Source organism: Dipodomys merriami, unplaced genomic scaffold (assembly GCF_024711535.1).
Source record: "Dipodomys merriami isolate MVZ:Mamm:240054 unplaced genomic scaffold, mDipMer1.0.p SCAF_1070, whole genome shotgun sequence".
Lineage (NCBI taxonomy): Eukaryota > Metazoa > Chordata > Mammalia > Rodentia > Heteromyidae > Dipodomys > Dipodomys merriami.
Window position 1 is genome coordinate 39,389 of NW_027202350.1, and position 22,583 is coordinate 61,971.

Genomic DNA, 22,583 nt, shown 5'->3' on the forward strand with positions numbered 1-22,583 from the left:
AAAGCAGATTTTCTGACTTTATTTATTATCTGAAACCAATCCAACACTAGTTCTGTCAGAAGAAGCTTATGGGCTGAGTAAGGAGAAGCCTCATCATTTGTCTTGCTGCCCCTATCTAATATCACATATTAGTTTATATGGTGAAGGACAAGACAGGGAACGATGGGTCAGAGATTCCTCTTATTCTTGTGTCCTCTTACTTTGTCTAGGATGAGTTTCCTTTGAAAATGTTTTTAGTGATACTATAAAGGTGATTCACAGAGGTGTTACAAGTACACAAGTTAGGACAAATACTGAAAGATTAAACATTAAAGTAGAGAGATGAGACCTTTTTCACTCCCAGTAGCTGTCAACAGTCAAGCACAGGAACAGAGCCAGGCAACCACTCAGATTCATCTGCTGGGGGATTTTTCCAAGCTCAGCATTGGTTGTGTCCCTGATATGTAGTGTAGCCCAGGGCACACACAAGGCTATCTGCTAGTAATAGGAAATATGTACACAGACCAGGAGATAGACAATTGCTTGATGGGCAAGGGCAGAAGTTTCTTCCATGGCCAAGAAGTCACATCTCCTACCTGTGTTAGGATCGAGATTAGGGAATGAAAGTTTTGTTGTTCCTTTCCTATTTGCATTTCCTTCTGGGTACTCTTTTGCCAGGAACACTCTGTAGTTGAAATAATCTTGGCCAAGGAGGCAGAGTGAGCACAGTGACAAAGGAGTCTTTATTGGAGTGCTAGTGGTGTGCATGTGGCCAATTACAAAGACCTGCAGCCATCAAATACACATAACTCAGGAAACAGACCAGGGGGAAACAGGACAAAACAATACTAACAAACCCATTCAGCTCCAATGGAGAGCTGAATTGGGATGCCATGGTGACTGGAGAACAGACAGGAAACAGAAGACAGGACATGAACATGGAGATCCATGACATGGTGTAATGGCACCTGAGCTGGTCCACACCTAAATATAGTCAGGGGGCTGGGTCAAGAAAATTCCCAGTACCAGGCCCTGGACTGACCCAGAATTTCAAATTCTGCCATTACCAGTTTACTGTCTTATCAGTAATTTTTATACATTCTTTGTATTTTCCTTGTTTATTAATGTGTGTATATTTTGGACTAAAAGACTTACTTCAGTTTTTTTTTTCTTTGTCAGTTGTGGGGCTTGACTTCTGGGCCTTTGCGCTGCCCTTCAGCTCTTCAACTCAAGGCTAGTGCTCTACTACTTGAGTCACAGTAACACTTCCAGTTTTCTGAGTGGTTTATTGGAGATAAGAGTCTCATGGACTTTCCTGCCCAGGCTGGCTTTGAACCAAGAACTCAGCTTCCTGAATAGTTCGGATTACAAGTGTGAGCCACTGGTGCCAGGCTTACTTCAGTATTTTTTGTAGAATAGGTACAGTGAAGATGTATTCTCTTAACTGCACCTGTCTGGAAATATCTTTGTGTATTTGTCCCTTATCCTTCACTTGTGAAAGATATCTTTGCAAGGTAAAATAACCTTGGTGGATAGAATGCATTTTTTTCAAAAAGGACTCCCTGCCATCTGGTAGAGAAACAGAGGCACACCTAAGTGTTAGTTCCATTTCTTTTCTAGTCTAGAGAATCGTCCATACAAAATTCACTTTTGACAGCGATCATACATAGCTTGCTGTAGATGTGTAGATGTCATTGTCAAAAACTTGATTAACCTTTTATTTTTAAGTATCTTGGTATCATATTTTTTTATCCTTGTGTATGTAGGAATTTTAAATTCTGTCATTACTTCTTAGAATAAAAATCTTAACTTGTTGGCACCCTCAAACATTTACTGAATCCACAAAACACTAATACTCTTATATATACTTTATCAGCTTTTGAAAAAAACTTGGTCACATGACCTCATTCTTGGTTTTAATTTAGTCCTCCATATTTACATATTTGATTAGATTTTCTTCAACATACCTAATTTCTTCTGTTTAAAAGACATAACTAATCTGACAGGCATAAATTGAGAAAATTTAACTTTATATATACACTATATGTTGAAAAAGTTAATATTCTCATTTGAATTTTCATGTTGCCTCTAATGTTTTCTTTGAACAATTCATTTTGACTTCCTTATATTAATTCCCTTAGAATGTGCACACATACATACATACCTACCAATGCATGCATAAACATGACAGAAGAGAAAGAAATGTACTTTAATCCTCTCTACTCTTCTGTTTGCTTGCCTATGCACTTTCTCAAATTAAAAATATTGTGAAGATAATAATGATTACTACCTTTTATTATAGTGGCCTTGGAATTGGGATTTCAATGTAGAGTTTGCTCACAATTCTTTCCTCATCCCCTAGGTTGGATGTTCCTCTGTTCAGAATGAATTCCTTAGGGTTGAATGTTTCCTTTTGTTTGTGTTACATGAATGAAAATAAAATTCCCTCACCTGATACTTGAATTCTTGTTCTGGTTGATATTGCAGGAAATGTTGGTTACTATGTTGGGTCTGTGAGCAGAGCTTGCTATAAAATCATCCTTAAATGATACTTTGCTTCTGAAAACAATGTTCTTAAATTGAAAATTTGTTACTTAGCCTGAGCTCCCATGTAACCACATAACCGAAACTGGGTGACGAAAACACATGCTTTTCTTTTCTTTACTTTTCTTTTCTTTTTCAATACCCTGGCTTGAACTCAGGGCCTGGCTGTTGTCCATGAGCCTCTTTGTATTCAAAGCTAGCTATCACTAGAAACACGGCATCACTTCTGGCTTGTGAGTGGTTAATTGGAGATTAATATCCCAGGGGACTTTCCTACTCCTCCTGAGTAGCTAGAATTACAAGTGTGAAACAATGGTGCCAGGCAAAACAAATTTTTTTCACACACATGGAAATTTTTACCCTGAAATAAAGAGAACTGAATACTTGATGTCTAAAGAAAGTATCTTCCATATTTAAGAGACTGGTTTGTGCTGTGTTACATAGGGAAATGGAGATAAAGCAAGCTCCTTCACAGCTTAAGTTTCTGAATCTCATTCATGACAAATTTCCTTCATGTCCTTACCTATTCCTATTTACAAACATAGGTACACTATTTGCATTCCATCCTTATTGGGGGTAATGTTTTAATATATTCATTGGCAGAGAAGTAAGCATTTAATCCATCAAAATCTTAAGTTTGAAATATTCCTAAATTTCAGTGCTCATTATGCAGGTTTATTTTCAAGAATTACAATTTGTTTTTGGCTTGATTTTTGCTAGTCAAGAGATTAAAAATAAAGTATAATCTTTTACATAACTTGATTCTGGGATTTGATATCTATGAGGTTCGATATGGAAGCTGCACAGCATTTAAAGATTCCCTTCATTTGCCTTGTTAGGAAGTACAAGATCTCTAATTACTCTTGTATGGAAGAATGTAAGACTGTAGCATTATTTACATGACTATCGGGATTAAAAGTTGCCCAGACTGGGATACTACTGGACCTCTACAGGTTTCCATAGGTGTAAGTGGGATGAGTGAAGTGATATTTTAAAATGTCTAACTTGGTGCCCTTTCAAGTGTTAGAAAAGAATGAAAGGAGGCTGAGAAAACAGCACTGCTATGGAGAGGCAGCACACATCACAGCCATTAAGCCTCAAAAGCGTGGCTTAAAACAATTTATTGGACCAGAGCCTCAACTCCTGGCCAGTTTCCTTGCCAGTGAACCATTCACGAGTGAGTGATACCTGAGCTTGACCACCTCCACAGCCCTTGCGGGCTGGAGCAGGGCTACAATGATGATTACAAAAGGAAGAAGCTAGCAGCTGATCAGAATTATTCATTTTTCAGCAATAGTTGGATTTATCTAGGTGTACATGACCAAACGGTTCAGGTGGGCAGTCTATAATTACAGCTAGATTTGCTTTTTTGTGTTTGGTGACAATTCCTCCATGGCCCATCTATTGACGACATCCTCTCAAATGGTTACCTATTCAAGACTCAGGAACAGAAGACAAGAAAACAGAGGGCAGAAAAATTAAGAAGCATGCTAAAAATAATTGATTGATGTTTCATGACTCAATGCTTACTTTTGTTTTCTCTGAAGTGAGTTAAATTGCTATCACAACCAAATCATGAGCTTAAAACTCCCTATGCTCATAAAGTTTTCTTTATGTTTCAAAGGCATTTAGATCTAAGTCAGCTGTGTTTGACTTAGAAATTCTTTAGACCGGGCTGTGAAGATGGCTCAGTGTTATAGCGTTTGCCTTGCATGCCTGAGGCCCTGGTTTCGATTCCTCAGGACCACATAAGCAAAAAGAAAAAAGCCTGAAGTGGCGCTGTGGCTCTAATGCTAGAGTGCTAGCCTTGAGCTGAAAAGTTGAGGGACAGCGCCCAGGCCCAGAGTTCAGGCTCCATGACCGGACCCCCACCGCCCCCCAAAAAAAGAAATTCTTTAGACCAACTCTTCATTATCTTGTTATGAAATGGAAAACAAAAAACACAAGTATGTAATGTTTCTTCCAGGTATAAATAATAAATGCTGCATAAATGACAGCAAAATAAAGAAAAGAAAGGAAAAGGGTTTATTTACAAACATTTCAAAGTCTATAATATCAAAGAATATGCATTCAAAGATAATGAGATATCTATAATCTAATTGGCTTGGAAAACAAAATGGAAAAGTTACAGCACAGTACAGCAGATTATTTGGAGTTTTATGCCTTATCAATAATTTCCTTTAAAAATTGGGAAGTTGTAAATGACTTTAGAGTTTTTGATAATATGATGAACTGGATGGTTCATACCTATTAATACTAGCTACTCAGGAGAATTATCTATAATTAACCAGCAAAATGCAGGAATAATCAATAGTTGAAGTGGTAAATTGCTAACCTTGAGGGAAAAGGCAAAAAAATTGAATGAGGCTCTGAGTTTGAAACCTGAACTAACACACACACACACACACACACACACACACACACACACACACACACACACAGATACCCACACAAATAAACATTCATGCTCATGTGCAAGGTATGTTGAATGAAGTAAGTCACTCTCAGAAAGAGAAATGGAGTGCGTGTCCTTTCATATATAATATTAGCTCTAAGATATGAACATGAAATATGAAAAATTAAACACATATCCATCTTCCTAAAGTGTAGTTCATATGGTGGTAAAATTTTATGGTGTAACCTCTTTGAACAACTAACACAATCAAATGTGAACAGTACAAAGATGAAGCATATCTTGTCTCAGCAGGGTGTTAAAGGAGATGTGGAAAGAGGTAAAGGAATAGGGAGTAAATGTCTAGGAAAATACAACGTAAGATTCAATGTGCATATGTGGAAATGAAACTAGGAAAGTAAGGGGATGGGTGCCGTTTTATAGATTAGAAGAGTTGATGGAAACTGCGACAAATTCTGAGAGGCATTGTACAAACCAATTGATACATTGTACAACTGTTTAAAAAATTATTCCAGGTGCCAGTAATCCTAGTTACTCAAGAGGCTGAGAACTGAGGATTGTGGTTTAAGGCAGCCATGGCAGAAAAGTTCATGAGACTCTTATCTCTAGCAAACTACTCAGAAAAGGCTGGAAATAGTGCTGTGGCTCAAGTTGTACAGGGCTAACCTTCAGCCCAAAGAGGTTCTTGAAAAGCACTCAGATCTTGATTTGAAGTGCCAGGACAGGCACAAAAACAAAAGAAAACAAAAGAAATAAAGAAACTCAAACCAAATACAACAAAACATCTTAATTTTTACATTTTTGAAACTTACAAGAAAAACCTATGTTCCACATACTTCAAATAGTTATATAATATACATTATGATTGTGATTATGATGGATGGAAATTTTCTCATTTTTGTAGCCATCCAAAATTCATTCCCTTTAGCTTATTTTGGAACTTTTTATCATGCCCTGAACAACAATAATATGTTTCCTGTTCTCTATCATATTGCTTAAAAGGAGACACCAATAGCCACTGCGCCGGTCTCATTATTGCGTCACTTCAGCTGGGTGCGACTATTGTACAAGATGAGAATGGTTTGTGGATTCTTCCTGAATTGAAAGAAGAGTTGACTAAGAAATGAATTTTTATAACCTTTGAGATAGATAGAATTCCCAAACTCTGACATTTTATATATTTTCAAAATCATAGAATGTTGTAACTACATTAACACATCTTCATCAAATATCCTCATCATATATGGAAATAATGAATTCCTGCAATATTTAATGGTGTGTTTTGAACAATTTTTAATACAATGCAAAGTTTGCATTATGAACTCACATTGGGATTTAACAATGAGAAGGAAGTGTTTCATGCTAGGTTCATTGCATGGACCTCATTTTTTTTGCACCATCACCCAGATATTTCTGGATTCAGAGATTTTCTTAAGGCAGTTATTCCTTCCAGATACCCAGAATTTTTTTTTCCTTTCTGGGATATGGTTTCTGTTCTGATTGTGCAGATTCTAAGCCTGAATTTCTAATGTTTGAGAAATGTCCTCCTGATAACTCCTTTGACACAACTATGTGTGGACACAGTTACAATATATACAATGCTGTTCATGCTGTGATCCAGGCTCTACAGGATATGATTCTTTATCAAACAGAGTACAAACAATGGGAAACATAAAAGGGAGCATTCCTTTCCCTGTAAATGTAAGGCCTTCTGTTATGGATAATACAAACTGACAGGAAAGTCACTTCCTAGAGAGGTTTCTTAGTGTATAAAATTAAAAAAAACTTAGGGTATTTTTCCAAAACCTAACAAATTATACTTATTTAAATTTCTCTGAGATACTCTAGACATGGGTTCATGTGCTCAAGTAAAAACAGAACTTTAACAAAGACAAAATGTATTCAACCTTTCCATAATTCCTTTTAGCTACAAATAAGCTCAACATGCCCATAGCTAATGTTTTGAAAAGTAGTAACTCACCCTTTCCTTATGAGTTTCATAAGTAAAAACCAAAGACAACCTGCTAAAACTAATGATCCATATTTTTCAAAAGTGATCTAGATTCGTTCTATTATATGTATTAAAATTTTACAAATCTCACACTGTAGACATACATAAATTAGTTATTGTGGAAAAGTACAGCTGTGAATGGTCTCAGTCATGATTCTTTACATGGAATTGGCTTTTCTTGAAGAGAATCTTTTTACTTCTTGGCTGAGTGACCAGGAATTCAAAAGATTATTTTGATTATTCTCCCAAGAATTTTTTATTTTATTAATAAGTTTTTTATTGTGAAAATACCATACAGAGAAGTTAACAATTACATGAGAAAGGAAAAGAGTACATTTCTTTTCAAGCATTGTTGCCTCCTCCTTTTTCCCCTTACCATTCCTCCTGATCATCTTACCACCCCACCAAAGTTTTAAAGTTCTTTTTTCTACATAACATTTTGTACATTTCATTGTTACAATGGGTCCACCTGTATCCCTATTTAGACAATTTGTTTTTTCTCTTCCTCTCCAAAAATTATACCAACATCAAATACAGTGAAAACAGGGGTTATACCGTGGGGGAGGGACATACAAAGCAACAAAGAAATTATCTCATAAGGGGAGCTTGGAAAGTTGCTCAGTGATAGAGTGCTTGCCTTGCATGCATGAGGCCCTGGGTTTGATTCCTCAGCACCACATAAGCAAAAAGAATAAAGCCGGAAGTGTCTTTGAGGCTCAAGTTGTAGAGTGCTAGCCTTGAGCTAAAGAGCTGAGGGACACCGCCCAGGCCCAGAGTTCAGGCCCCAAGACCAGACTCCCCCCAAAAAGAAATCACATTATAAATATGTTAGAAACAATAGCAAGAAAGTAAAAACAACCCAGATGCCCCTCAGTAGATAAATGGATCAAGAAAATGTGGTATATATACACGATGGAATTCTATGCCTCCATCCGAAGAAATGACATTGCCCCATTTGTTAGGAAATGGAAAGACTTGGAAAAAATTATATTAAGTGAAGTAAGCCAGGCCCATAGAAACATAGGTCCCATGATTTCCCTTATTTTCAATAACTAGTATATGTCTGAGTCAAGCAGAAATGGTCAGACAAGTTGATGTTAGGTGAAATGTACACCAAGATAAGGACTCCCTAGAATTTCTTTCTTTCTTTCTTTCCTTCTTTCTTTCTTTCTTTCTTTCTTTCTTTCTTTCTTTCTTTCTTTCTTTCTTTCTTCCTTCCTTCCTTCCTTCCTTCCTTCCTTCCTTTCTTTCTTTCTTTCTTTCCTTTCTTTCTTTCTTTCTTTCTTTCTTTCTTTCTTTCTTTCTTTCTTTCTTTCTTTCTTTCTTTCTTTCTTTCTTTCTTTCTTTCTGGTTGTGGACCCTGAACTCTGGGCCTTGGCGCTGTCCCTCAGCTCTTCAGTTCAAGGCTAACACTCTACCACTTGAGCCACAGAGCTACTTCCGGCTTTTTTCTTTTTGCATATGTGGTGTTGAGGAATCGAACCCAGGGCCTCAGGCATGCAAGGCAAGTACTTCACCACTGAGCCACATTTCCAGCCCTCCCTAGAATTTCTTACATGACAATTCATTAGAGATCTCTGCTATTTTCAAATTATGAATCTGAAATTAAACACAATCAGATTTTCTCTAGGATGTACTTCAATGTAAGATGGTATAACTCTTTTAGCTACACCCTTTCTGCTGAATATCCAATTTTACAATCCTGTGGGAGATCAAGAAATTTTTGCATGAGAAAAGTAAGTTAGAGGCAGAGTATGACATTGTGAACATTTGGATTTTTCCAGGTCTTCAACTTGAGGTGAAAGTAGGAAAATTTTCTCTGTATGCACTACGTGGTCATGACCTGTCTTTATTTGAAGATACGATAGAGTGGGCCATTGGAACTAGAGCATGTGTTGGATCTAACTCTAATGACGCAAAATTCACCCTTAAAATTTATTCTTGGTTGGTTTCCAGTAAATTACTCCTGTAATACAAGCGATTTAGATTGCTGAGATAGTAATATGATTTAAAATCATTAATAGAAGGGGAGCCTGTAAGATTCTTATCGCCAATTAATCACCAGAAGCATGGAAATGGAGCTATGGATCAAGTTGTTCAGGTGGTGCTGCCTTGGACAGGACTCATAGCCTGGCCCGGACTGGAACAGGCGGTGCTGTCTTGGATAAGAATCTGTGAACCTGGCCTGTGCCGGTCCAAGTGCCACTGGATTGGACAGGGCTTGTGAAGCTGACCCCGGGCTGTTCAAGGAGGAGCTTGCTTGGACAGGGCTCTGTGAGGTTGGCCTGGTCTGGTCCAGGTGGCGCTTTCTTGGACAGGGCCCTGTGAGCCTGGCACAGGCCAGTCGAAGAGGAGCTGGCTTGGACAGGGCTCTGTTAGCCTGGCTCAAGCCAGACCAGGGGGTGCTGGCTTGGACAGGGTTCTGTGAGTCTGGCCCACACCGGTCCAGGTGCCACTGGCTTGGACAGGGCTCATGAGGCTGGCCCAGTCCTGTCTAGGCAGCCCTGGCACGGACAGGGCTTTGTGAACCTGGCTGGGGCCGGTCCAGGCAGCGCTGTCTTGGACATGGTTCTGCGAGGCTAGTGCAGGCTAGTCCTGGTGGCGCTGGTTTGGCTCAGGCTCTGTGAGGCTGGCCAGGTCTGGTCTAGGAGGAGCTGCCTTGGACAGGGCTCTCTTAGCTGGCCCAGGCTGGTCCAGGTGGCCCTGGCTTGTACAAGACTCTGTGAGCCTGGTCCAGGCCAGTCCATATGGGGCTGCCTTAGACAGGGCCCTGTTAGACTGGTCCGGTCTGGTCCAGGAGGAGCTGGCTTAGACAAGTCTCTGTGAGGTTGGTCCGTTCCAGTCTAGCAGGAGCTGGCTTGCACAGGGCTCTGTGATGGTGGCCCGGGCCAATCCATGTGGCACTGGCTTGGACAGTACTCTGTTAGCTTGGCCCACGCCAGCCCAGGTGCTGCTGTCTTGGACAGGATTCTGTGTACCTGGCCTGTGCTGGTCCAAGTGGTGCTGGCTTGGACAGGGCTTTTGCATCTGGCCACGGGCTGGTCCAGGAAGAGCTGGCGTGGACAGGGCTCTGTGAGGCTGGCCCAGCCCAGTCTAGGAGGAGCTGGCTTGGACAGGGATCTTTGAGGCTGGCCCCCATCTGTCCAGGAGGCTCTGGCTGAGACAGGGATTGAAAGGCTGTCCCCAGTCTGGTCCAGGCAGTGCGGGCTTGGACAGGGCTCTGTGAGGCTGGTGCAGTCTAGTCTAGTTGACCCTGGCTTTGACAGGGCTCTGTGAGCCTGTCTCAGGCCGGTCAAGGAGCAGCTGGCTTGGACAAGACTCTGTGAGGTTGGCCCCGGCCAGTCTAGGAGGAGCTGGCTTGGACAGGGCTCTGTGAGGCTGGCCCAGGCTGGTGCAGGTGTGGCTGGCTTGGACAGGACATTGACTGTCCCGCGCCAGTCCAGGCAGTACTGACATGGACAGGGCTCTGTGAGCCTGGCCTGCGTCGGTCCAGTTAGCGCTGGCTCTGTGAGGCTGGTGCAGGCCGGTCTAGTAGGAGCTGGCTTGGACAGGGCTTTGTGAGCCTGTCCTTGGCCACTTCAGGCAGAGCTGGCTTGGACAGGGCTCTGTGAAGCTGGCCCTGGCCAGTCCAGTTGGGGCTGCCGTGGACAGGGCCAGGTCTAGGAGCAGCTGGCTTAAACAAGTCTCTGTGAGGTTGGTCCATTCCAGTCTAGGAGAATCTGGCTTGGACAGGGATCTGTGAGGCTGATTGGGCCTGTCCAGGCAGTGCTGGATTGGGCAGGACTCTATGAGCCTGGCCTGGGCTGCTTCAGTTGGAGCTGGCTTGGACAGGGCTCTGTGAGCCTGGCCCGCATTGGTCCATGCAGTGCTGGCTTGGACAGGGCTCAGTGAGTCTGGCCCAGTATGGTCCTGTTGACCCTGGCTTGGACAGTGCTCTGTGAGGCTGGCCTGGTCCGGTCCAGGAGGAGATGGCTTGGACAGGGCTCTGTGAGGTAGGCCCAGTCCAGTCCAGGCAGTGCTGGCTTGGACAGGGCTCTGTGATCCTGTACAGGCTAGTTGAATAGGAGCTAGCTTGGACAGGGCTCTGTGAGCCTGTCCTGTGTCAGTTTAGGAGGCGTTGGCTTGGACAGGGCTCTGTGAGTGTGGTGCAGCCTCGTCCAGGTGGCACTGGCTTGTACAGGCTCTGGGAAGCTGGCCCCTTCGGGTATAAGAGCAGCTGGCTTGGACAAGACTCTGTGAGGCTGGCCCAACGCAGTCTAGGAGGAGCTGGCTTGGACAGGGCTCATTGAGGCTGGCCCCCACCAGTCCAGGTGGTGCAGTCTTGGACAGGGTTCGAAAGGCTGTCCTGAGGCTGGTCCAGGCGGCCCTGGCTTGGACAGGGCTCTGTGAGCCTGGCTCTGGTCAGTCCAGGCAGCGCTGGCTTGGACAGGGATCTGTGAACCTGGCACAGGCCAGTCCATGTAGCGCTGGCTTGGACAGGGCTCTTTGAGGCTGGTGCAGTCTGGTCCAGTTGGCACTTGCTTGGACAGGGCTCTGTGAGGCTGGCTCGGTCCATTCCAGGTGGTGCTGGCTTGGACAGGACTCTGTGAGCCTGGCCTGGTCCAGTCCAGGCAGTGCTGGCTTGGACAGGACTTTGTGAGCCGGCCCCGGACCGGTTCAGGCTGTGCTGGCTTGGACAAAGCTCTGTGAGGCTTTACAGGGCCAGTCTGGGAGGAGCTGCCTTGGACAAGGCTCTGTGAGGCTGGACCAGTCCAGTCATTGAGGAGCTGGCTTGGACAAGGCTCTGTGAGCCTGGCACAGGCCAGTGCACGTGGTGCTGGCTTGGACAAGGCTCTGTGAGGCTGGTCTGGTCTGGTCCAGGAGGAGCTGTCTTGGACAAGGCTCTGTGAGCCTGGACCGGGCCAGGCTAGGAGGAGCTGGCTTTGATAGGGATCTGTGAGCCTGGCCCGGTCTGGCACAGGCCAGTCATGGAGGAGCTGGATTGGACAGGGCTCTGTGAGCCTGGCCTGAGCCACTCCAGGTGTTGCTGGCTTGGACCGGGCTCCTTGAGTCTGGTGCAGGCTGGACCAGGTGGCGCTGGCTTGGACAGAGCTCTATGAGGCTGGCCCGTTTGGTTCCAAGAGCAGCTGGCTTGGACAAGACTCTGTGAGTTTGGCCTGGGCCAGTCTAGGAGGAGCTGGCTTGGACAGGGCTTTTTGAGGCTGGCCCACATCGGTCCAGGTGGCGCTGGCTTGGACAGGGCTCAAGAAGCTGTCCCGGGGCTGGTCCAGGTGACCCTGGCTTGGACAGGGCTCTGTGAGCCTGGCCCGTACCGGTCCAGGCAATGATGGCTTGGACAGAGCTCAGTGAGTCTGGCCCGGTAAGGTCCAGGTGATACTGGTTTGGACAGGGCTGGGTGATCCTGGCCCAGGACGGTCCAAGTGGCACTGGCTTGGACAGGGCTCTGTGAGGCTGGTGCAGTCTAGTACTGTTGGCACTGGCTTGGACAGAGCTCTGTGAGGCTGCCTGGTCCAGTCCAGAGGAGTTGGCTTGGACAGGGCTCTGAATTTCTTTTATTTTTACTAGGCATAAACAACTGTCCTATTTCTGTGATGCATACTTATAAAGCATGGTTCCTTTACAAAATGTTTGGCTTTCAAAAGCGCTTCCCTCAAGGCAGAGTTTTAAGTCAAAGCCTTCTGATAACAATGAATGTCTTATACAAATATGAACTCTCCAAGGAACTGAAAAGTTTCTACAGTTAAGTAGGCCTTCAAAATATTTGATCACTACAGCCCTGTGAATGTATTATTTAAGCTATGAGCAGTTTATTTAACTTAACATTTGAACACTTATTTATTAACTGTAGTTAGCTACACTTAACAGTTTACTTATTTAAGCTATATACCAAGTTAAATGTTGAGGACAAGTGTCTTGTCCTAGGTCACCATATGGTTTTGTCCCACTATCTTCTCTGTAAATATAACCTATAGCTCACATATAGGAACATACACACAATGAAAAAGTTTAGCTCAAGCATATATTATAAAGAAAATTTCCCATGTAGTCACTACAAAGTAAAACATTTCTTATAAGTAAAAAACATGTCATGCCTAATTTTTAAAAATGTAGGCTATGCCCCTTGACAAAAATGATTATTCACCTAACTATTATGACAACATTTTCTCATTTTCTTTTCTACTTTTGTCACTTATACATACATATTTGCATTTTTTGCCAATACTGGGACTTTAACACGGGCCCTAAGCACTATTCCTTACCTCTTATCATACAAGGCTGGTGTTCTGTCACTTGAGCCACAGATTACTTCTGAAATTTTGGTTGTTAATTGAGGTAAGAGTCTCATCGACTTTCTTACACAGGATAGCTTTGAACATCAATCCTAAAATCTCAGCTTCCTGAGTAGCTGGAATTACAGTCTCAAGCCACCAGCACCCAATGTCTTAAGCACACACTTTAAAGCAGTGTATTTTAGTTTTGTCTCATTAAAAATTACATAAATGGAAACACATAGGATGTTTTTGCTTATCTGGCTTATTCCATGCAACATGTTTATCAGACCTCATCCATTTGGTTGTAGTTCACTTGTGCACATTACTGTACCATATTCTATTGTACGGGCCTATTATTGACAAGCATTTTGTGCATTATCTTTGCTTTGGAGAGATATTCTTGTGTATTTCTCTTGGTACAGAAGCATACACATTTCTGTCAGGTATAAACCTGAAAATAAATTACCTGAATCATAGGATATGCCTATATTAATACAATTCCAAATGTTTTTCCAAGTGCCTATACCATTTACTTTCCCACCAGCCCTGTGAGTTCTTACTGCTCTGAATCTTCAGAACTTGCATACTTCTATAATGAAACTAGTTGCTTATGTATGGCATACATATATGCTTTTATATATGATTATATATATATCTATATATATATAATCTATCTATCTATCTATCTATCTATATATATATATATATTATATATATCTACCTTTGAATTACATTTTTACTCTCTTGATCAAAATTTTAATGAAACCACATCTTGTCAGGAGGATTGTGAATTCAACACCAATTCAAGCTAAATATTAAAGCCAACTTTCAAAAAACAAAAAGATTTTCAAGTGTTACCAAACAAATGCAAGATTTAGATTAATCTAGGTATTGACTTATACCAAGAAATCTATACAGTTTCTATCTTGTTAGTGGATTACCCTCTCCCAGTCCTTTAAACTTCTTTTCTGACAGAAATAGCACATATGTAAACAAATGTAGAGACAGCCAATTCTTCCTTAAAAGAACTTCATCACTATACTGAGAGAAATGTTCATATATAGATTATAAATTGCTTTCCTTTTCACAATCACTTGTTTAAGACCTTGATTACACAAATTAAGCAAACACCAATGCAAACTAAAGAAATCTGAATTAAATTTGAGAGTATTTACCATTTTTAAAGTGATAAAAACATGAAAACTATGTCCCAATTTACTTTCCCAATTACACTGCCCATCATTAATTTAAAGAATATTAAAAATGTAATGTATACAAAGTATTCACATTAACTCAAGGTATGCATTGTTTATTTCTACAGGCTTTTGGCATAGATATGTTTTATTTTCTAACCCAGAAAATGAAATCTGGCCTATTGTATATACTTAATATGTGATTATATAGTCACTCTTCAAAATGCTAGAAAATGTTTTGTCTGCTTTTGGGACAAAGAATGTTTCCTATGGGCAATTTTACTTGTTTGGCTCTTGGATATTGTAGATTAAGAGAGACTGTGTAATGGGGAGGTTTTAGAGTAATTGTAATTATTCATTGATCATATGGGCTTTGCTAAAATGCTTTGGAGACTTACTATGCCATCTTATTACTTTAAATCAAACTTGGTTTGTTTTTTTGTATGGCTCACTCTCTTGTATTGGTTATGTTTTAATTCAAAGACTTGTGCCTGCCAGGCAGGCAGTCTAACACTTGAGCCAGAACTCAGTGCTTTTTTCTTTAAACTTTCAGATAAGGTCCCATGCCTTCACCCAGGTGACATGAAATTGCAATCCTGAATGGCTGGGTTAAGATGTGTACAATATTTGGCTTGTTCTTGGTGTACCATATTGTGTACCATATTTGGCTTGTTAATGAGAAAGAATCTCACTAAATTTTTATGGCCAGAATAGCCCCAAATCACAATTCTTCTATTTCCAACTCATACGAATCTGGGATTGCAGGTCTGTACTTAGTTATGTTTTCTGACATCTCCATCCAGTATGCTAGCTGGCATAATGGCACAATATTTTTTGGCACACAGTAAATATTTGGCTTTTATTAAACTTCTAACCTCTTCCTGATGAGAAACTACCTTTTTTTTTTTTTTACAAAAGAATAAAATGAAGAACAAACTCCACTTTTGAAAGGGTCCTGAGCAGCCAATAGCTCACTTCTCAGTATCACAAGAAAGAAAGAGGCTGTCAGTAAGGTTCTTCAATCAGATCATGATCCCACTGCTACCTCCTCTCTCCACATCTTTAATTTGTAGGATGAAGGCTTGTCACCCTGCTTCAAACATGACTAATGGATGAAGCATGTCTAAGAAAACCCCAACAGGTATTTTCTCAAAATTTCCTGTCCATCATGAAAGTAAAAATAACTCAATCTTACAGGTTTTGTAAGTAAGGCTAAAAGAAGAAATAGTAGTCACATTCCAGAGAAAGTGTAATCGATGTATCTTCATTGACCATGTTAAAAAAATATTCAAGAAATGCTAAGGAGCCACCTTTCTACAGCTGGGATATAAAAGTCATGCAGTTTTAAATACTAAATAGAAGTTTCTTTCCTTCAACTGTTTAAAGGCTGGGAAAAGAGCAAAGTCTACTAACAAAACTGAAGATTTAGAAAGTTGTAACTTTTTACATTTTTGGTACCATAATTGTTTCTAAGAAAGAGTATAGTGAGTTTTTCATCATATATTCTTTATTAAAATTTCTCAATTCTTAATATACCAAATCCAATTCTACTGTAAAATTTCCATCAAGGGGGAGAATTCAGTCATAAAATTCAAAGCATATACAAAATTAAGAAAACAGAAGGGATGGCATTGGGAAGGATGGGGAGAATGATGACAGGGGTAATACTGATCAAGATGCATTGTATTCAACATCTTTGTTGAATAGCAGCTCCTTTGTACACTACTTAAAGATTATTTAAAAATGCTTCCATGCACTTGTAGCTTATGCTTATGACCCACCTACTCAGGAGGCTAAGATCTGAGAATTTCAGTTGCAAGGAAGCCTGGGCAGGAAAGTTCATGAGACTCTTATCTCCAATAAACTAAACCCCCAAGAGCTGGAAATGGAGCTGTGGCTTATGTGGTAGAGCACTAGCCTTGAGCTAAAGAAGGTCAAGGACAATGCCCAAGCCTTGAGTTTAAGCCCAACACTGGGGCTTAATGTCTCATGATTGAAAAAAGTTTTAAAAATGAACAATAATTTTTAGTGTTTTTAAAATTTTTCCATCATGGATAGGAGAAGAGAAATTTTGTCTAGATTTTGTAAAGTAAACAACTATCATGAAATATGAGTGAGATGAGAGAGAGAGACAAAGAGAAGAGAGACAGAGAGAATGACAGAGAGTAGTTTAAATCTTCTGCTGACCACCTATCTACATCAATAGTTTGGTTAACAGTAACCAAAAAATAATTCCTTGCAAGCATAATACCTATCAATTAAATTTGACTGGCACCTAAATATATTTTGTTTTTAAAATAAAACTACTATATCCCTTACAACACCAGAACTACAAATCTAAAACTTAAGTGTTAGCCAGGTATGGTAATCTCATTAATTGGGGGCTGATAAAGGAAGGAGATGAGTAAAAGGCCAGCCTGGGCTATGTAGAGAAACTCTGCTTCAATAAATAAATAAATAAATACTAAATCTAATACCATACCTCCCATTAAATTAAAATTTATCTAAAAATGCTGTTATTTTAGCTCTCCAGCTACACTACATTTTTTCAACTAAGTATAGATCAGATCATATAATTTCATTTGATGAAATTTGTGGTGTGTGTTTGTGTGTGTGTGTGTGTGTGTGTGTGTGTGTGTGTGTGTGTGCATGTGTGTGCTGTGTGCGTGCCACACGCGTTTGTGTATGTGTGTGCTTGAACTTAGCAGCTAGTTCCACCCCCCGAGTTTCTTTTGCTTAAGGCTAGGCTGGCTGCTAACTGCAATCCTCAGATCTCAGCATGAGTATTTTATGTAGCTAGGATTAGAGTCATGAGCCCCCAGCACCCAACTTGAAACACATCTCACATCTCTCTCTCTTTTCTTTTTGTCCATCTTGGAGCTTGAACTCAGGGCTTGGCTGCTGTCCCTAAGCTCTTTTGATTAAGTCTAGCGCTTTACTAGTTTGACCCTTTCAACTCTACTTCAGGTTATCTGGTAGTTAATGAGATAAAGTCTTGGAGACTTTATTGCCCAGGCTAGGATTACAGGCACAACTCATTAGCACTCAGCTTGAAACACATTTTTGATATTCAAAACCAATCATAAAATTATTCATTAAACACATGATAAAATCATAAAACAAGTATATCTTCATTTTAAATTCACACCAGTCTCAGAAACATTTCCATAGCTACAATTTGAGCCAAAGAAAAAGCAGAATCCTAATGTGGAATTCAGCACTGAGTGCAAATCTAGATAAATAGATACAAGAGTGTAAGTTATCAGAAGCCTTTTATCAGGAAGCTGTCAAATGATTTGGCTGTGGAGGAACAGGGAAGAAGTGTAAACAAATAGAGGCTTATATTCGATGTGAAGTAAGTAAAAGACTGAACTATGTCACCTGAGAGTATGGATGGGTAGGGAAACATAAGGGAGAACAATGAAATAGTTGTCATTGATCAATATGCATTATACTCATAATTTTTTGTGAAGATACGTTGCTGCCTTTTTTGTGGTTTTGAACCAGTAACTTTCTGGTGGTCTGTTACAGAAGCAATAGGAACTAACATTCTTATCCACATAATCATGTATAAAAAATAATTACAAAAATATTTCTCATTGGAAAGAACCATTGTTTTGTGTATCTAGTTTTCCATATGTGCAGCTTTAGTTCCATATGGTTCTATAAGATTAGACACATTTAAAAATAGCTTAATTTCCTGACTTCTTTGAAAGGCATTTGGCTCACAAAATGGATTGACCTCTGATACACTCCACTTTTTACCAGAAGTGAAAAGACACAAAGTTTATTTCTTTTCCTATTGAAAGTAGAAAGCCTCATTCAAGAAGCTTATGTCTTTCAAACTTCATGCAAATTATAGTATGTGAACTCAATAAAGATGCAGTAGATATACCTTACAATATCTACCTGTTCTTAGCTATCCATTCCTTGTCTTTGGCCAGTATTATTATTTAGCTCATTACCAGCCTGGACTTCATAGTTCAGCTCTGCTCTCCTGAAGTCCTCCTCCTTTTTTGTCACTTGTGGGGCTTGAACTCTGAGCCTGGGAGTTGTCCTTCAGCTTGTCAGCTCAAGCCAAACACTCTACCACTTGAGCCTGACACGCTTTCCTTGCCCAGGCTGGCTTTGAACAGCAATCTTCAGATCTCAGCCTCCTGAGTAGCCAGGACTACCACCAGTAGTAGGAACCACCAGTGCCTGGCTGGAACTCTTTTCTTTTCTTTTTTCTTTTTCTTTTTCTTTTTTTTTTGGTCGGTCCTGGTCTTTATTAAGTTCTTAAATCATGTTTCGCTCCGCCAACATCTATATTAAATTAAAATTGGAATGTAATAAATACAGGCCTCCACTTCTACTAACATATTTATTGTTATGATTCTTGTGGTTCATGAACTATGCAAGTACCTCCAATTTCAGCTTTTTAGGTTTTGCTGGTTAATCAGAGATGAGTGTTGCACATGTTTTTCAGCACAGGGTATAATCTTATAGACCAAGGCCCCTGCCACTTCCACCTCACTTCACCCAATCCCCACACTCCTGGACCCTTCTTCAGTTGACCCTCACTCCTGAACTTTGTTGTTGGTCTCAACTCATGGAAGCCTCCTGCAGCCATATCTGTACCTTTTCTCTGACTAAGAAGCTTTATCAATGAGCATAGGAACCCTAAAATTAAACTGCTATCAGTCTGGACCACAGAGTTTGCTATTTAGCTGAATCTCTGCTCATAAACTAAGTTTCCATAACAGGTACATTCCTAAATATTCCTACAATTCCAATTCTTTCAGCACACAAATTTTCTTCTGTATTTTCACTTGAAACAATCATCAAGAAATCACTTCAACTTCCTTATACTCTTCCTGAAAAAGCACACTGATGAACAGTTTCTGTTTCATCATTCGCCACTATTTTTTCTCCTGTTGCAACCATGTTTCATTTTATGCCTACAATAATTAGCCTGTATCAACCTTTTCCTATTTTTCATTCATTCTTTTCCTCCACTAAAAATGTCATATTAAATTAAAATAAAAAAGTAATACATATATCACCCCCAATTTATTTTCCCAATAATAATTATTGTTGCATTTTTATGTGCTTTGTGAAGGCCATTTTCTTCCTCTTATTATTTTCTTATTATTCTTTCCTTCTGTTCTCTCATCTCTTCTCTCTTCTACCTCTGTCTTCTCTTCTCTCTACTCTTTCCTACATCTTCTATCTTCTCTCTCTTCCCTTCTCCCATCTCTCTCTCTTATCACTTCCAAGGTATACTTGAAGCTCCCAAATTCTCTTATTGCTTTTTGAGCTAGAACTAAAAACACAAACTATACCACCAGTCAAGTTCCTTTTTTGTTCTTCCTTAGTTTTTAGATTATTGGAGATAGATTCTTATGCATTTTTCTGAACAGGCCTGCTTTGAGTTCTGTTCCTCCAGTCTCCATCTCAAGGCCTCATAGAATGACAGACATCATTTACCAGGGCCCAGCTTGTGCTAATTATCTACCACAACCTCTTATGGGCTGATACAATTTTTCTGTTCTTTTCACACGCTGAGCCTTGAAGGGTATTCATAAATGCTTCATTCCAAAATCTAGTGGATTTTGTGAGGTTCTCACTGGAATGGTCTTTTGGCCATTACTGAATTCACAAATGTTGCCCTGAACAATTTCTACATTCTCTGACTTATCTCATTTTCACCTTCACTTATAACCCTTCTGATTTTATCTGTTCTTAAGTTTTCCTTACAATGATTCTAGGAAGTATGAATGACAAGTTTCCAGTAGGGTATACTTTACTGTGCTTAATAAAAATAGAAAGAAGAAAGTTAAGACTATCTTGTGAAAATTTTAAAAACTCAAAATCTTATGTTGGCATAAAAGAAAATTCTTGACATTCTGAAAAAGTTTAGTTTTCTCCATAAGAAGAATGCTTCTAAAGAAAGACATCATGAAGCAAGGTGATGATGGCTCATGTTTGTAAACCTAGCTGGCATTCCAAGAATCTTAGATCTGAAGATTATAGTTCACAGTCAGCCCAGAGTAGAAAGACTGTAACCATCAAAAATCTGGAAGTGCAATGTGGTTTCAAGTAGTAGAAGTGGTAGGGCACTTGTGTTGAGCAAAAAAGCTCATAGAGACAACAGTGAGTCAAGACTAGGCACAGGCTTAAAGCTACTTGCAAACACTAGAATAACTAAGAGAAGACCCATACTTTTCAAGTGGAAAAAAGAAGAATCCAGGAAGAATTCCAGAATCAGGAACAGATAACTGAATTTGGTCACACTGTAATTTTATCTCAATAGCAATCTATTATGCTTTAATTCTGTAAGTTTTTTTATTGTGAAAATACTGTACATAGGGGTTACAATTACATGGGCAAAATAATGAGTACATTTCTTATCAAGCGTTGTAGCCTCCTCCTTTGTTTCCCCTTCCCATCCCTTCCCATCCTCCCCTCGCCCCCAATCCTCCCCGCTCCGCCGCCCACCTGCACCAAAATTGTAAAGTTCATTTTTCGACATAACGACTTGTACATCTCATTGTTGCAAGGAGTCCACCTGTATCCCTATTTAAATGATTTGTTTTTCCCCTTCCCCTCCACAAATTATACCGACATCAAATACAGTGGAAGCAGGGGTTATACTGTGGAGGAGGGACATACAAAGCAACAAAGAAATAATCTTATAAATGTGTTTGAAACAATCACATGAAAGAAGAAACATTTGAATACATATCTTAGGGTTAAATTCTGTAAGTTTTTTTTTTGTTTGTTTGTTTTTTGGGTCTGGTCATGGTGCCTGAACTCTGTTCTGGGCGCTGCCCCTCAGTTCTTCAGCTCAAGGCTAGCGCTCTACTACTTGTGAGCCACAGTGCCACTTTTGGCTTTTTTTTCCTGCTTATGTGGTGCTGAGGAATCGAACTCAGGGCCTCATGCATGTAAGGCAAGCGCTCTACCACTGAGCCACCTTCCCAGCCCCAATTCTGTAAGTTTTAAGAAGATAATTTTTCTTTTTTTCTCTCTTCTCTTCTCTCTCCTCTCTTTCTCATACTTTCTCTGCCCCTACTCTAATCCTCCCCTTCACCTCATCCCACACACAATGCTCCATGTGAACGACTTCAGGATTGTCTTTAAAACTCCCAGAAAAAAATCCTTATTTTACTGATCTTTGCAATAAAAGAACATATAGCACAACAAGGAATTAAACCGTAGATAATAATGCCTGCCTGGCTTGCACATTACAAAATAAGGGTAACCCAGAGCAAGATGATTAATACATAAATGGTATGTTAAATTTTAATTTTTTCGTAAAAACATTTAAAAATTACAAATTTGTTTCCATTATTACTAGACGCATTTAGTTCAGGGGAATAAATTTCTGGGTATCAAAGATTGAAACATATGAGCCTGTGAGTTAACTACATTAACTGCAATGTGCTATCCTTGGTTTCCAATATCTCTTGGCCATTTCATATCACAAACTGTATTTCATACACACTTCCAAATTTACGAAAATTTCATTTGTTTTATCATTGTTAAAATTAACACCAAAGCCTTTAACAGACTTTTGTAGTATCCAAATTTCCCTAGACTATGAATACAGTGGCCTCTAAGTGTTTGGGCAGGTACAACCAGAAAAATACAGCTGAAGATAGTCTTCTAGAGCAATTTCCAATACAATCCTTCTTCCATTTGAACCGTGTCCATATTTCTGTCTGTAGGCTGATTTCCTTCAATCCCAACAGATTTGCCCATTAATCTCTGGGGACATTATTTTAGTGCATCTCTAGCCAACATCTCAAAACTATTCAAAATACTTTCTGTAAAACAATTCCAAAGACTTCTCAACTACATCATCAAGAATCACTACAACAACACAACAACTATATTTTGGACACCAACTTCCTTCATTAACTACTTCTCTATTCACTGTTACAAAACGCATCATAAAACCACTTAAGAAACAAATTATATTGGCTTCCAATTTTCATTTAACATCTATGGAAAAGAATGATATAGTAAAGCAATTCATACCACAGTGGCCAGGAATCAAAGAAAAGGGAATACAAAAATGGGTTAGGCATAGTATACCTTAAGAAGATATTTCTTGGTGAACTACTTCTAGCTATGACCCACAAGAAACAATTTTGAGGGAGAGAAAAACCTGTTAGGTAAAAGTT

The 22,583-nt window shown here is 40.0% G+C and overlaps 1 pseudogene; it reads left to right on the forward strand.

Moving 5' to 3' along the window:
- The first annotated feature begins 3,519 nt into the window (after window positions 1-3,519).
- The window catches only part of LOC138814971 (GATA zinc finger domain-containing protein 1-like), a 37,236-nt pseudogene continuing 18,172 nt past the window's right edge, over window positions 3,520-22,583 (forward strand).